This window comes from Vigna umbellata, chromosome 9 (assembly GCF_029865625.1).
Source record: "Vigna umbellata cultivar VRB3 chromosome 9, Vumbellata_1.0, whole genome shotgun sequence".
NCBI lineage: Eukaryota > Viridiplantae > Streptophyta > Magnoliopsida > Fabales > Fabaceae > Vigna > Vigna umbellata.
Window position 1 is genome coordinate 29,494,019 of NC_142173.1, and position 15,053 is coordinate 29,509,071.

Below are 15,053 nucleotides of genomic sequence, written 5' to 3' on the forward strand. Positions count from 1 at the left end.
CAAACATACAAGGTTTAGTTCACCATATTCATGGTGAACCTAGATGAATAACAATGAAAGTATGAAAGAATAAACCCAATAAAGTGGAAGAGGTAGCCTGAGCATCCAAGATCCTCCTTCAAAGGGGTGAAAGAGAGAGTGTTTGCCTCGTTTCTGCCAAAGATACCTAACTATAGGACGTGCAAGCCCTTATATACTAATCTAGAGTTACAAAAGATTATAAAAGTCCAAGCCCAAAAAGTGCCGCTCAGCGGTATTTACCGCTCAGCGGTGATTGCGCGTCTTCTTTCTTCCCCTCAGCGGCCATTTTGCCCCTCAGCGGTTCCAACGTCACCTCTTGAGTGCCGCTCAGCGGTAGTTTGCCGCTGAGCGGTGCCTTCGACTTCTCTTTTTACACTCTTTCTTGTCTTTTCTAATGTCCTCTCTCTCATTCTTCACTTCTTTCACCAAATTCACCTCAAAACCTGCACAAAAACACTCAAATCAAGCATAAACCTGTCCAGCTCTCTTATTTCTGAAAATATAAACAAAATGCATGATTTCAAGCTAGTTTCTAAGTCTAAAGGTTGCTTTTAGTATCACTTTTAAGCATGAAAATAACAGTTTTTCAACTGTTATCAGGTTCACCATGAATATGGTGAACTAAACTTTGTATGTTTGTTGGGGAATCAATGTAATCTTGTGAAACTCTCATATATGGAATCTGTTTTTACATCTTTTAATTAAGACTTATGCTTTCTTTTCATCATTAGTTAGGGTTTTTCCTCTTTGCTTAATGCTTGCATTGTTTAACTCATTCGATGCATGATTATTGGTTTTGTCGATACGGGTACGTACGGGGAAGTCTAGATCCGGGGAATTTCTCCCAATATGATATTGGTTGTCGTTAAGCTCCTGCACTTATGAACTGATCATTAGGAATGCTAGGAATTGTATGAACTCGTGATTAGGGAGAAGCCTTCTAGAAAGGTACATTAGAGAGTGGCATTAACAATGATGATTTGAATGTTGAATTCCTAAAATATATGAGAGTGGATAAGATGAAATTGACCCCCAACAACATATTCATATTTCATTGAAAGTGTTTATCTTTTGCTTTTTGCCATTGGTCAAAACTTCATGCATACATATTTAATTTTCGTCTTTTGCATATAAAAATCCAATTATTTTGTTCTTAAGTCTTAGCTAATCAACAAATCACATAACTAAACTAGGCCGTGAGTCCTTTGGGAGAACGATACTTGGTCTTACCGAGTTTATTACTTGAAACGATTCAGTCATACTTGCCGATTGTTAAACAAGTTTGTGACATCATATTTTGGTGATCATAAATTTGTCCATCACCTCCTCACCTCCACAGTACTGTCTGTAGTAGGCCTCATCAATGACTTTTCTTGGCCTTTCAAATGGTGGAGCAGAAGTGTCCACCCCAGCTCTCTTGCAAAGGTGAGTGATTAAGGAGGGATTGATGGTATCAGAGGGGGTATTTTTCGAAGAGTATAGCGCAGCGGAATTAAAACTCAGAGAGCGGAAAGCGTATTCGATCACAATTAAAATTAATTTTGTCTTTTTAGTAAAAATAATTTTCTTTCAGAAAATTAATCAAACAGTTGATATACGTAAATAGTGATTAACCTTTTTCACTAAAAATGGTTTAACAGATTACAAGATAATGAACAGGAATAAAATGAATAGAACCACTCTACCAACTTGAAGAGAACCGCTCCACCAATCGACCAACGATTCACAAGCTTATCCTTTCACAAGACCAGGCAGAGTACCTTGCTAACTTGAAGAGAGTCTGCTCCGACTATCGATTATTGTAAGTGATAATCGATTATTCAAGTCCGTTACAGGTTTTCAAAAATGTGATAATCGATTATATGAAGTGATAATCTATTATTCAAGTATGACTTGTGATAATCGATTATTGCTTAACCATAATCGATTATACTAGTAAAAATTACAATGTTTAACATTTTCCTACTACATTCAAAATCTACAAGTTGCTTTTTTTTAACTATTTTCCTACTACATCCAAAATCTATAAGTTGCAGCATCATCAAAACATATCTTCAAGTTTTACCAATACTCCTTATTGGTAACTGATAACAGTTGAAAAACTGTTATTTTTATGCTTAAAATTGATACTAAAAACAACCTTTAAGACTTAGAAACTAGCTTGAACTCATATTTTTCCTTTAGTTTTGTGAATAAGAGAGTTGAAAGTGAATTTAATGGTTTTGTGCAAGATTCCCTTCATTTTGTAGGCTAATTGAATGATTTGAAAGAAGAATTGAAATACCGAATGATTGGAGTGCTGAAAAGTCAACCAGAAACCAGAAAAGTCAACTAGTCGACCAGAAAAGCCAACCAGTCAACCAGAAAAGTCAACCAGTCAACCAGAATGCTGAAAAATCAACCAGAACGTAGAAAAAGTCTGACCGAGTGGCGCTGAGCGGAAATTTGGCGCTGAGCGGCAGTTTTCAGGTGCCGAAATCACCGCTGAAGGGCAAAACAGCAGCTGGGGGGCAAAATAGATCAACCGCTAGTACCGCTCAGCGGTAAAATACCGCTGAGCGCCATTCTAAATGGGCTTGGACTGGTTTTTTGGCACTTTTATGGGCTTGGGCCTAATTTTTTCTATATTTTTGGAATAGTATATAAGCTTTAGGACGTCCTAGGGTTTGTATCTTTGGCAGAAACGAAGAAAACACTTTCTCTTCCACCCCTTGGGGTAGATTGGGAGATGGTGACAGCTCTCCTCTTCTCTTTCACGGGTTTTTCTATCTCTTTCATTCTTTCATTATTGTTCATCTAGGTTCGCCATGAATATGGTGAACTAAACCTTGTATGTTTGTTGGGGAATCAATGTAATCTTGTGAAACTCTCATATATGGAATCTGTTTTTACATCTTTTAATTAAGACTTATGCTTTCTTTCATCATTAGTTAGGGTTTTTCCTCTTTGCTTAATGCTTGCATTGTTTAACTCATTCGGTGCATGATTATTGGTTTTGTCGATACGGGCATGTACGGGGAAGTCTAGATCTGGGGAATTTCTCCCAATTTTATATTGGTTGTCGTTAAGCTCCTGCACTTATGAACTGATCATTAGGAATGCTAGGAATTGTATGAACTCGTGATTAGGGAGAAGCCTTCTGGAAAGGTACATTAGAGAGTGGCATTAACAATGATGATTTGACTGTTGAATTCCTAAAAATATATGAGAGTGGATAAGATGAAATTGACCCCCAACAACATATTCATATCTATATTTCATTGAAAGTGTTTATCTTTTGCTTTTTGCCATTGATCAAAATTCATGCATACATGTTTATTTTCTGTCTTGCATATTAAACCCCAAATATTTCGTTTGTAAGTCTTAGTTAATCAAGAAACCACATAACTAAACTAGGCCGTGAGTCCTTTGGGAAGAACGATACTTGGTCTAACCAAGTTTATTACTTGAACGATTCGGTCATACTTGCCGATTGAAAACAAGTTTGTGACATCATAATTTGGTGTTCATAAATTTGTCCATCAAGTTTTTGGCGCCGCTGCCGGGGACTCGTGGTTTAACTGGTTAATTTGTGTGATTATTGATTATCTTTGACTTTAATTTTGAATTTCTGTTTTTATTTTTTTTCTGTTTTTATTTTATTTTATTTTATTTTATTTTATTTTATCTTATTTTGATTTTATTGGATTTGATTTGATTTGATTTTATTTGATTTTATTTTATTTTATTTTCTGTTTTTATTTTTCGGTTATTATTTTATTTTGTTTTATTTTTTTGTTTTTTTTATTTTCTGTTTTTTTGTTTTTGTTTTTATTTTTATTTTTTTTGTTTTGTTTTTTTTTGTTTTTTCATTTTCTGTTTTTTTTTTCGTTTTCTGTTTTTATTTTTTTTTCTGTTTTCTGTTTTCATTTTTCTATTTTATGTTTTTATCTTCTATCTTGCTATCTTTTATCTTCTTATCATTTATTCTTTGTATCTTCTCTATCTTTTTGTGCTAACAAATATTTTCTAGAGTTTTGTGCCTAATGCTTGCAGGATGCAATTCGGACAAGAATTTAACTATATGGGCACTCAATTCTTCAAGGTCAACAAAGGAAAGCAAGATATTTCTTCATTCAGGCAGGGCATGGAAGAATCACTGGGTCATGCATGGGATAAATACAAAAGCTTGCTACGGAAAACACCCACGCATGGATTTGATGAAGTGGAAGTAGTCCTAATCTTCCTTGGAGGTCTTGGTTCACAAACCAAGATGATGCTTGACGCCTCAACTGGAGGAAATATCAAATGGAAAACTCCAGAGGAAGCTACAGAAATCATTGAAAATATGGCTACAAGTGATAATGAACTAAACAGTGAAAGAGGAGCTCCTATTCAACAAAAAGGAGTTCTACAGTTGCAATCCAATGATGCCTTGATAGCTCAGAACAAGTTAATAACTCAACAATTGGAGAATCTCTCAAAGATACTTGAACAATTGCCACAAGAGTTAAAGACTGTTGCACAGGTACAATCCCAGTTATGCGAATTGTGTGGAGGTGACCATATCAATGGTCAATGTGCCTTTCCAGTTGAAGCCGTAGAGGATGTAAACTACATGACCAATCAGTACCGTCAAGGGAGCTACAATCAAGGGTGGAAACCACACCCAAGTATTGGTCAGGAACAAAGTGGGCAAGCTGGACAAACTGGGCAATTTAACAAGCAACAACAACAAACCTTTCTATCAGGAAGTTTGGATGACACCCTTCAACAATTTTTGAAAAATTCTGACGCTACTCAGAAAAGCATTGAAGAATCATGTAAAAGGATGGAGATGCAGCTTCATTCCATTAGTCAGAGATTGAATGATGAGGTTAATACTGAAGTTAACCCTAAGGAGGAAGGGCAAGCCATTATCACTGAAAGTGACAAGATTCTTGATGAGAAAAAAATAGGGGGCGATGAGGAAAAGATAGAGAGAAAAGAAAAAGAAGAATTGAGTGAGAGAAATAAAGATGAAGAAAAAGAGAAAGAAGTGGTTGAGAGAGAAGAGAGAAAGAAAATTTGTGTGAAAATAAAGAAGTTGAAAAGAAAAAGAAAAGGGAAGAAAAAAATAAAACAAAAGAAAAAGAGAAAATTTAGGGAGAGAAAAAGGAAGAAAAAGAAGATGAGAGGAAAGAAGAAGAAATCATATGAAAAATCACATCCTCATCTAAAGAAGAATCATAGGAAGGAAAAGAAATTCAAGTGCTTTATGGAAATCTTCAAGAAATTGGAGATTAAAGTTCCTATGATTGAGACATTGCAACAGGTTCCTGGTTTGATCAAATTTTTGAAGAAGTTCAGTAGAAAGAAGAAAAAGAAGAAGGAACTTGAGCTTGGGTCAAGCTAATGACGTTAAAAGAGCGCTTGCTGGGAGGCAACCCAGTGATTTAAGAACTTTTGATTTTATTTTGGTTTTGTAATTTTTAATTTGTGGACTTTATTTTTGTAACTATTTTGTTGGAGATAGCATCTACTGAAGGATGCTAGGTGGTTAAGTATCTACTGAAGGATACTATGTTTATAACACCTACTGATGGGTGTTGGTAGGAAAATTTTGCACCTACTGATGGGTGATGGTAAGAAAATTTTGCACCTACTGATGGGTGTTGGTAAGAAAGATTTGCATCTACTGAAGGGCGCTGGAGGATTTTGGGTCAGGCTCGTGACGTTAAACAAGCGCTACCTGAGAGGCAACCCAGTTGATTGATTTTATCTGTATTGTTTGTTTTGATTCTGCTTTAGTTGCATGATAGGGATTGAATGTTTGAGTGATTTGAGAAATTAATTGCAGGGAGCAAGTGAGGGGCATGAGTAGAAGGCACCTAGGGTAAGCTAGGAAGAAGAAAAGCATAACACGAAAGTGCCGCTGAGCGGTGGTCTCATAAAAGGGGCTTAGATTGCCCCTTAGCGGAACCCGAGCCCATTAGGGTATTTTTATACCCTAAGTCACGTTTTGGCCTTTATTTCCATATTCTTCTCTACACACACACTCCTAAACACTTTTTCAAAGGTTCTCTACATTTTTCCTTTCATTCCTCTTTAGAAAATCTCCCTTCCACTCACTGTCTCACTAGTTTTCCATCTAAGTTTGGGGTTGGGAGAGAGCATCATTAATGGGGCTGAGTTTTTCAAAGCACTAGAGTAGGATTTGTTTTATCAATCACTTATGTTTTTAGAATAGGATTTGATGTACTCAATTGGAAATTTTGTTTGTTATGATGGTTTGCTTATGATTGTTGTTTGATAAGTAATGCCTGATGATGCTTTGATATTGATTAAGTTGAGAATGTGCACATTATATGCTTATACAGGTGGTTCACAAGCATTGTGAACAAATGCAAGATGTTATGATTGTGATTATGATTCTAAGCAGGATGTTATATGTGGAATGTGAATGAGCTTATATGTGAGGTTTTGAGCTCCAGAGTTGTTATTGTTGAATACTATTACTGTGAAAGCATGAATGACTTTGCCCAGGTTTTCTATGATTGAATTACTTGCTTGTTTGCATCATATGATCAAGGCCAATTGTTGATAACCCTTCTATTAGCCAAATTCATAAATTGAGCCCACTAAAAGAGAACACTATGTGTTATATCCTTTGAACCTCTAGCCTTGAACATGATTTGAAAACCCTTGTTGAAAAGCTTTACCTTGAGTTAAGTAGAAAATATTTTGTGGTATTGACAAATGTTCAAGTTTGGGGTTGTTGGAAAATAGAAAGGGAAATTGAAAGCATTGAGCTAAGAGCTAAGAATTAAGTATGTGAAAAGAAAAAGAAAAAAGAGAAAGAAAAGAAAAGAAAAAGCAAAGCTAAATGCAAAAGAAAGTTGGGAATAAATAAGAATGATTGTGTTTATATGTTTCTCTTAACTCAAGGGTTTTGTGATCTAGAAAAACCAATTTTCTTGTTAGCCCAGCCACGTTATAAGCCATAGAAAAGTCCTTGTGATGATGCTTGCTGATAAGTGTTTTTGATTGTGGTTAAATGAAAGGCAAAGTTGATTCATGTGATATTGTAATAGTAGAGTGAATGAGTGAATATCTCCTATACACTTGTGTGTTTGAGTGAAACACTTTATCTAGTGAGGATAGATTCCATGAACACATAAGAACATCTTTGCTTAGTTAATTGATCATTCATGAAAATAGCATTTGTTGGATAGTATGTGTTTGAGTGATCATTAAAAGCATGTGCACATCTTGATTGAAGTCTTGATGATGAGCTAAATTGAGTATTTACTTCTCTTGAAAGAAGGATTTTTGAATGTGGTGAACCATCATATGAATTGGTAGAAGATTGAGTTACATCTTGTTTGCTTGAGGACAAGCAAAGTTCTAAGTTTGGGGTTGTGATAACAGTTGAAAAACTGTTATTTTTATGCTTAAAATTGATACTAAAAACAACCTTTAAGACTTAGAAACTAGCTTGAACTCATATTTTTCCTTTAGTTTTGTGAATAAGAGAGTTGAAAGTGAATTTAATGGTTTTGTGCAAGATTCCCTTCATTTTGTAGGCTAATTGAATGATTTGAAAGAAGAATTGAAATACCGAATGATTGGAGTGCTGAAAAGTCAACCAGAAACCAGAAAAGTCAACTAGTCGACCAGAAAAGCCAACCAGTCAACCAGAAAAGTCAACCAGTCAACCAGAATGCTGAAAAATCAACCAGAACGCAGAAAAAGTCTGACCGAGTGGCGCTGAGCGGAAATTTGGCGCTGAGCGGCAGTTTTCAGGTGCCGAAATCACCGCTGAAGGGCAAAACAGCAGCTGGGGGGCAAAATAGATCAACCGCTAGTACCGCTCAGCGGTAAAATACCGCTGAGCGCCATTCTAAATGGGCTTGGACTGGTTTTTTGGCACTTTTATGGGCTTGGGCCTAATTTTTTCTATATTTTTGGAATAGTATATAAGCTTTAGGACGTCCTAGGGTTTGTATCTTTGGCAGAAACGAAGAAAACACTTTCTCTTCCACCCCTTGGGGTAGATTGGGAGATGGTGACAGCTCTCCTCTTCTCTTTCACGGGTTTTTCTATCTCTTTCATTCTTTCATTATTGTTCATCTAGGTTCGCCATGAATATGGTGAACTAAACCTTGTATGTTTGTTGGGGAATCAATGTAATCTTGTGAAACTCTCATATATGGAATCTGTTTTTACATCTTTTAATTAAGACTTATGCTTTCTTTCATCATTAGTTAGGGTTTTTCCTCTTTGCTTAATGCTTGCATTGTTTAACTCATTCGGTGCATGATTATTGGTTTTGTCGATACGGGCATGTACGGGGAAGTCTAGATCTGGGGAATTTCTCCCAATTTTATATTGGTTGTCGTTAAGCTCCTGCACTTATGAACTGATCATTAGGAATGCTAGGAATTGTATGAACTCGTGATTAGGGAGAAGCCTTCTGGAAAGGTACATTAGAGAGTGGCATTAACAATGATGATTTGACTGTTGAATTCCTAAAAATATATGAGAGTGGATAAGATGAAATTGACCCCCAACAACATATTCATATCTATATTTCATTGAAAGTGTTTATCTTTTGCTTTTTGCCATTGATCAAAATTCATGCATACATGTTTATTTTCTGTCTTGCATATTAAACCCCAAATATTTCGTTTGTAAGTCTTAGTTAATCAAGAAACCACATAACTAAACTAGGCCGTGAGTCCTTTGGGAAGAACGATACTTGGTCTAACCAAGTTTATTACTTGAACGATTCGGTCATACTTGCCGATTGAAAACAAGTTTGTGACATCATAATTTGGTGTTCTTAAATTTGTCCATCAGTAACAATCTCCCCCTTTTTGATGATGATCAAAAACTCTCTTTTTAAAAGCAACTCAGGTTTACCTGCAACATATATACACTAATGGACAACCACAGAGTTAGCAGTACCTGTACAATTAAAAACTAATATTTTTTATTTATTATTATTATTTTTTTTAATCCTCCCCTTATATTGCTTGTCCCCCTTTTTGATCATAAGCAAAAAGAATAATGTAATAACCTCCCCCTTAATATGAGCTCCCCCTCAAAAATGGAATATATGCAAAAAATAAAAGCTCATTATATTAAGAACAAAAAGGAATTACATGAAATTCATTAAGAAACTAAATACCTTAAAGAAAATAACATAACAATCAAACTTAGAGGCCTAAAACCTAGAATTCAGGACTAGGAGAACGTTCAGGAGGTGGGATATTAAGATGACCCTCGATGTTAGAGAGGCGAACATCAAGATCAAGAAATTGATCAACCATGTACTCATCAACAGATCGCTGCCACTCATAAATCTCCTCAAAGTGAGTCTTTTGTGCAAGACTCATATCCTCCAATTGTTTAGATAACCTTGCAAAATGTTCTTCCATAGAAGTTGAGGAAGAGGAGGGTATGTTGGATGGTCCAGCATCAGACGGAGCAGCAGCACTTACTAGGTCAGCCATATGAGTGTCCATGTCATCATCTTCATCTACATCAGGATGGTCATCATCTTTGTGAATAAGGACTCTGCCTCTAGTAATGAATCCCATTTGAAGAAAGGTAGTATCTCCAATTTCTGATCCCACAGCTTCAATATTTTGAACGAGTTCTCCTTCAACAGGTACACCTTTGAATTCTAAAATCCTAGAAAGAAGTTGATATGAATGGGATTTCTTGGTTTTTACCATTGTGTCAGCAATGAGAGCAGGCCAGTCGATGTGTATGTGATTTAGAATCCCATACAACAGAAGTAAATCCTGCTCAGAGCATTGAGCATGGTTGGTTGCTCTAGGACATAAAATCCAGACAATCAAGTAGTGGATCATCCTTTCTTCAACTTTAAAACCTCCAACCAGTAATTGCCTTCTATTTGTTTGCCGTTCAGGATGACGTAGGAAGGATTGAAAAGTCATCATCCTGTTGAAATCTTCAAGTCCTAAATGGACTTTGATAGCATCATCCCAGATGGGAAGTTGAGCAACATTGGTCCATATGTCATCATCTAAAATGATGCGTACTCCCTTGACCTTAGTAGATATTATCCCATCTCAATAGCGCAAGTTGAAGTAGAAGACTCTTATAAGATCAGGATAAATGCATCCTTTTTGTTCTAACAGATGCATTAACCCCTGCTCAACAAAAGTGTTTGGAAATTGAAAGCCATAGAAGCGGAAAAAGTCAAGACGAATAAACTTTACCGCCATGATCTTCCTTTCTTGCCAAGAATTAACAAAGTCTGCATGTTTCCCTTGATCTGAAATCCATCCATCTATGTTTGCAAGACGTGGTTGAGAAGAAGAGGAGGCTCCAGCTGTTCTGCGACGGTGCCTTCTTGAGTCAGCCATGGAGGAAGAATGGGAAAATGAGATTTTGAGAAGGTGAAGGGAATTGAAGAAGATTTGAGCTCTAGATTTGATTTCAGCAGTATTTGGGTGCAAAGGAGTGTCTAATAATCGATTATGGGGGGCTATTTATAAGAAAAATGGAAAAACTAGCTGTTTATGGTCGTTTATAGCCGTTATGGGATGCTCCAACGGCTCTATTTTTGAAACTGTCAGCGCGATAATCGATTATGGCTCGTGATAATCGATTATCAGTTCAATAATTACTGCCCAGAATTGCATGATAATCGATTATGCATAATGATAATCGATTATCTGCTCAAGATTTTCCAGAATTGAATTTGATGCATGAATAATCGATTATAACTTAGTGATAATCGATTATGAAGCGTTAAGTTTACGAAAAATGCAAAAATTTGCATAGATTTTGATTCTAAGATATGTCTAACACTCCTAACTCTCTTCTAAGCTCAAAAAATCTATCTTTAGGTAGAGCCTCGGTAAAGATATCAGCTAATTGATGTAAAGTATCAACATATTCAATTTGACAATCCCCCTTTTGAATATGATCTCTTAAGAAATGGTGCCTAATTTCTATATGCTTAGTTCTTGAATGCATTATGGGGTTCTTGGTCAAATTTATCGCACTAGTATTGTCACATTTTAGAGGAATTTTGTCAAGGAAGATCTCAAAGTCTTCCAATTGTTGTTTCATCCACAAAATTTGAGCACAACAGTTTCCAGCTGCAATATATTCAGCTTCGGTGGTAGACAAAGCTACACATGCTTGTTTCTTTGAGTGCCATGACACTAAAGAACATCCCAAGAAATGACAGGTTCCACTAGTACTTTTTCTATCAATTTTACAGCCACCATAATCTGCATCAGAGTATCCTATTAAACTAGGTAAGGCATCAGAGGGATACCAAAGTCCAAATGAAGTAGTTCCCTTAAGATATTTTAGAATTCTCTTAACTGCAGTCAAATGAGATTCTTTAGGATTGGCTTGGTATCTAGCACATACACAAACACTCTGCATAATATCTGGTCTACTAGCAGTTAAGTATAGCAAGGATCCTATCATGCCTCTAAACATGGTTTCATTCACTCCTTTTCCAATTTCATCCTTATCTAAATAACATGAAGTACCCATGGGTGTACTAGCTTCCTTGCAGCTATCCATACCAAATTTCTTAAGAATTTCTCTACAGTATTTAGTTTGGGAGATGAATGTTCCACCATTCATTTGTTTTATCTGTAGTCCTAAGAAAAAGTTTAACTCACCCATCATAGACATCTCAAATTCACCTCGCATTATTTTTGCAAACTCTTCACACAAAGAGTCATCAGTTGACCCAAAAATGATATCATCTACATAAACTTGCACGATTAAAATGTGTTTTCCTACTTTCTTAATGAATAAGGTTGAATCAACCTTTCCTCTAGAAAATTCATTTTCAATTAAAAAGATACTAAGTCTTTCATACCAAGACCTAGGTGCTTGTTTAAGACCATAAAGGGCCTTTTTCAATTTGTAAACATGATCAGGAAATTTAAAATCTTCAAAGCCAAGAGGTTGACTAACATACACTTCTTCTTTTATAAAACCATTTAAGAAAGCACTTTTTACATCCATTTGATACAGTTTGAATTTCATCAAAGATGCATATGCAAGTAATAATCTAATTGCTTCTAACCTGGCTACTGGTGCATACGTTTCATCATAATCTATACCTTCCTCTTGACAGTATCCCTTAGCAACTAGCCTTGCTTTATTCTTTGTAATGTTTCCATCCTCATCCAGCTTGTTCCTGAATACCCATTTTGTTCCTATGACTTGGAATTCTTCTTGTTTTGGAATAAGTTCCCAAACTTCATTCCTTTCAAATTGATTTAGCTCTTCTTGCATATCAATGCACCACTTGTCATCTTGAAGAGCTTCCTTTATATTTTTAGGTTCTACCTGAGACACAAAAGCAACAGTTAGACAAAAATTATTTAAATTATTTCTAGTAGTTACCCCTTTTGATATATCTCCTATGATGTTGTCCAAAGATAGTCCTCTTGGTTGTTGATAGCTTTTGGAATCAACGACTTGCGGTGTTTCTTGAAGCTCCGGAGGATAATTTTCATTTAGATAGATCTCCTCAAGGGCTTCTTTTAAGTAATCCTCATCACCTGCAATGGGTCTATTTGACTCAAGAGGATTTACCTCAAGGTCTACAATCTCATCAAAGACAACATGTATTGATTCTTCAATTATCAGTGTTCTTCTATTGAACACTCTATAAGCTTTGCTAGTCAAAGAATATCCTAGAAAAATTGCTTCATCAGATTTTTCATCAAATTTTCCAAGATTATCTTTTCCATTATTTAATACAAAGCATTTGCATCCAAAAATTTTCAAATGGGATATATTTGGTTTTCTACCATTCAACAGTTCATATGGAGTTAATTTTAGAATTGGCCTAATAAGCATCCTATTTAACACATAACAAGCAGTACTTACTGCATCAGCCCAAAAGTATTTTGGCACATTAGATTCATTCATAAGCGTTCTAGCTAATTCTTCTAATGATCTATTTTTCCTTTCAACAACACCATTCTGTTGGGGAGTTCTAGGTGCAGAAAAATTGTGTGCAATGCCAAATTCTTCACAAAATTTTCCAAATGATTCATTTTCAAATTCACCATCATGATCACTTCTCAAAGTTTTGATTTTCAAATCTTTTTCATTTTGATTACGTTTAGCAAAAATTTTAAATGCTTTGACAGCTTCACTTTTCAGCGTTAAAAAGAAAGTCCAAGTAAATCTAGAGTAATCATCAACAATTACAAGAGCATAGTAGTTTCCACCAAAACTTTTAATTCTAGATGGACCAAACAAGTCCATATGCAAAAGTTCTAAAGGTTTTGATGTAGAAATCATGCTTTTAGATGAAAATGAAGATTTTGTTTGTTTACCCTTTTGACATGCAGAACAAAGTTTATCTTTCTCAAATTTTAGTTTAAGCAAACCAATCACAAGATCCTTAGAGATATATTTATTTAAGTGTTGCATGTGAATATGTGCAGCTCTTTTGTGCCATAGCCATGGATTTTCTTCTTTAGCAACTAAGCATGTTATACTATGAGTAGATTCACTCTCAATATCAATCAAATATATGTTATTATGCCTAACACCTTGCAAAGAAATTTCAGCAGAATTTTTAAAATAAACAGTACATTTGTCACTCTTAAAAGTTACCTTGAAACCTTTGTCGCATAGTTGACTTATGCTTAGAAGATTATGTTTGAGGCCTTCAACGTATAAGACGTCTTTTATTGTCAAAGTGTTTCCTCCTCCAATGTTTCCATTACCCATTATTCTGCCTTTGTTGTTATCCCCATACGTTACAAATCCTTGCTTCTTCTTCTCAAAAGAGATGAATCTTTTCTTGTCACCAGTCATGTGTCTTGAGCAACCACTGTCAAGATACCACAGTGACTTCTTGGACTTAGATTGATCCTACAAAACAAGTTAGCAAGAATTTTAGGTCCCCAATCTCAATATGGGTCCTTGGGGTTAGTTTTTGCAAGTTTACATCATCTCACAGCTTTAACCCAAGCATATTTGCCACTTGGAACACCAACATGTTTAATGTTGCATTTGTTTGATGTGTGTCCATGCTTCATACAGTAAAAACAACAAGCATTACTTACTTTGTTTTTAACAAAAGTCCCTTTTTCAACCCAAACTCTACGAGTTCTTCTTTCTTTGGACTTATTTATTTGATGCATATTTCTATTTTCAACATTGCTTCTTCTCTTAAGGTTTGTCTTAGCATGTGAATTAGTCTTGGTTTCCTTTGCAAGTAAGTTTTCAAGTATGTCAATATCAAACATATGATTCTTACAAGACAAGCATTCAACAGGTTCAACAGTAGCATTTGCATCAGATAATTTTGTTTCTAAAGAACTAACTTTATTTCTTAAGACAACTTCATCATCAAGAAACTTTTCATAATTCAATTTTAATTCATTGTACTCTTTCTTAAGTTTTTTATGTGCAGCATCAAGTTTTTCAGATTCAATCAACAATTCACAAAAAGCCTTTTGCAAGTCTAATTCACTAGATTCAAAGTTGGAATCACTTACTTGGCTTCCAGTATCTTCTGATTCAGCCATTAGACAAATATTGCCTTCTTCTTCTGTGTCACTTGAACTCGTTGAACTAGAGGCATTATCCTCCCAAGCTATGTATGCTTTCTTTTTCCTTTGAAATTTTCTTTCCTTCTTGTCTTCACTTTTCTTGCTTTTTGGACACTCAGATTTTACGTGCCCTCTTTCTCCACAACCGAAGCACTTTACATTTGATGGAGATTCTTGACTTTCTTTCCTATCTTTGTGAAACTTGTCCTTTCCCTTTGCTTTCATGAACTTTGCAAATTTCTTTATCATCAAGCTCATGTTTTCTTCATCATCAGAGTCATCATCTTCAATTCTTTGAGTTCTTTCCTTTGGAGATCTCGGACTTGAAGGCTAATGTCTTTCTTTTGCCTTGATCTTCTTCAGCCGTCAATCTCCTCAGCTCAAGTTCATGCTCACGGAGCTTTCCAAACAAGATTGGCATTGACACTGAGTAAGATTTTGAGATTCCGAGATGGCAGTCACCTTTGGTTGCCAAGACCTGTCCAG